Here is a 2,435-nt window from a genome sequence, read left to right as displayed (position 1 = left end):
CGTGCTCAACTCCAACAATACTTAGTTCAATTACACAATCACTGACTGCAGTTCAATTACTCATTACCTCTCCGTCGCTTCGTGGCCGGTCTTATATATACAAGACTACACTATATCTAGAAAGATCACGAGATTTAAGGAAAAGACGTGAAAGTTCGAGAATGACGTGGCGTGATACTAGTCACATGACCTCGATGTCGTAACAATACAATACTGGATCTACTCATTAGTGTTTCTGTAGATGTGATTGGAACAATAGATAAATTAAAGAATATACAATACTGGATCTACTCACGAGTGTTTCTGTAATTGGACCAGTAGATAAATTAAAGAATATACAATACTGGATCTACTTATGAGTGTTTCTTTAGATGTGATTGGACCAGTAGATAAATTAAAGAATATACAATACTGGATCTACTTATGAGTGTTTCTGTAGATGTGATTGGACCAGTAGATAAATTGAAGAATATACAATACTGGATCTACTCATGAGTGTTTCTGTAGATGAGATTGGACCAGTAGATAAATTAAATAATATACAATAATGGATCTACTCATGGATATTTCTCTTCATGTTACTCGTCGAACAAATAAACAGAAAAATTACGTCACTGGATCTACTCATTGTTATTTCGATAGTTGTGATTCGTTCAACCTATAAACAAAAGACATAGCTCTAGATATACTCATCTATATTTCTGTTCCTGTGATTGATCCAGAAATAAACAAATGAAGATACACTATCGGATCTACTTATCCATTTTTTTGTAGGTGTGATTGGGCAAATAGATGAATGAAAGAAGTTACAATTCTGGATCTACTCATCGCTTTTTTTTAGATGAATTGGACCAATAGATAAACAAAAAAGATACACTATTGGATCTACTTTCCGATATTTTGGTAGATTTGACTGGTCCTACAGATGGACAAAAGAAGAAACACTATTGGATCTACTCATAACTCTTTTATTAAATGTGATTGGGCCAAATGATAAACAAAGGAAGTTACACCATTGAATATACTTATCCATATTTCAGAATATGCGATTGGTACGGCACGTAAAAAACACACAACTGAATCTACTCAACAATACTTCGGTACATGTTACTGGTTCAACAGGCAAACAAACGAAGATTTAAAAGTAGATCTATTTATCGATATTTCGGTAAATGTGATTAGTTCAACAGACGAACAAAAGAAGATACACTGCTTGATATACCTACTGATATTTCGGTAGTTGTGATTCATATAACAGATAAACAAGAGAAGAAAGAGTAATAAATCTTCTCATCGATAGTTCGGTAGATTTGACTAATCCAACAGATAAACAAAAGAAAATACCCTACCTGGATCTACTCATAACTTTTTGGGACATGTTATTGGGCCAATAGATAAACAAAATAATATAAATTACTGGATATAATCATCGATATTTCAGTAGATACGACTTGTACATCAGTTCAACAACACAATATACACTACTGTTTCTACTCATAACTTTTTGGAAGATGTGACTGCTCCATTAGATAAACATAGGGAGATTACATAGCTAGATATACTCATCGATATTTCGGTAGATACGACTTGTACATCAGTTCAACAACACAAGATACACTACTGTTTCTACTCATAACTTTTTGGAAGATGTGACTGCTCCATTAGATAAACATAGGGAGATTACATAGCTAGATATACTCATCGATATTTCAGTAAGTGTGGTTGGTTCAAAAGATAAACAAGGAAAGATGTACTATTGAATCTACTCAATGATATTTCGGTATATGCGATTGGTCCAACAGATCAACAAAAGAAGGTAAACTACTTGATTTACCCACCAATATTTCGGTAATTGTGAATCGTGTAACAGATAAACAGAAGAAGACATATCACTGGACGTACTCATTGATATTTCGGTAGATGTGACTGATCCAACAGATAAACAAGAGAATATACACTACTGGACCTACTCATAGGTATTTCGGTAGATGTGACTGATCCAACAGATAAACAAGAGAAGATACACTACTGGACCTACTCATAGGTATTTCGGTAGATGTGACTGATCCAACAGATAAACAAGAGAAGATACACTACTGGACCTACTCATAGGTACTTCGATGGATGTGACTGATCCAACAGATAAACAAAAAAGATACATTATTGGATGTACTCACCGATCTTTTGGTAGGTGTGATTGTTCCATTGTGATCGATGTTGTTGCTAAATAACAAGATTAAGAAAAAAGCTGAAATAAGTTTAAGTCTGAAACTGTATATAGATATTATGCTATACTGATTTTGTAACGTAATGTACATCAACAGCAATAACCTCATAGGAAACATATTCAGAAACATTTGCGAAAAAGAAACTTAACGATTTCAGTTATGTGTGATTAAAGTTTACTAATGTGAAGCTCGAGATTGAAGGGTGGC

At 33.8% G+C, this 2,435-nt stretch overlaps 1 long non-coding RNA gene across 1 annotated transcript in view; it reads right to left on the bottom strand.

Moving 5' to 3' along the window:
• The window catches only part of LOC111089655, a 10,288-nt gene extending 8,064 nt beyond the window's left edge, over positions 1-2,224 (bottom strand). Inside the window, exon 1 of the long non-coding RNA XR_002613873.1 lies at positions 2,178-2,224. This is a non-coding gene — a long non-coding RNA (uncharacterized LOC111089655). The remainder of the gene's footprint in view (positions 1-2,177) is intronic.
• Positions 2,225-2,435: the final 211 nt, after the last annotated feature.

This window comes from Limulus polyphemus, unplaced genomic scaffold (genome assembly GCF_000517525.1).
Source record: "Limulus polyphemus unplaced genomic scaffold, Limulus_polyphemus-2.1.2 Scaffold6925, whole genome shotgun sequence".
NCBI lineage: Eukaryota > Metazoa > Arthropoda > Merostomata > Xiphosura > Limulidae > Limulus > Limulus polyphemus.
Note: the sequence above shows the minus strand (reverse complement) of the source record. Positions and strands in the feature narration are given on the sequence as shown.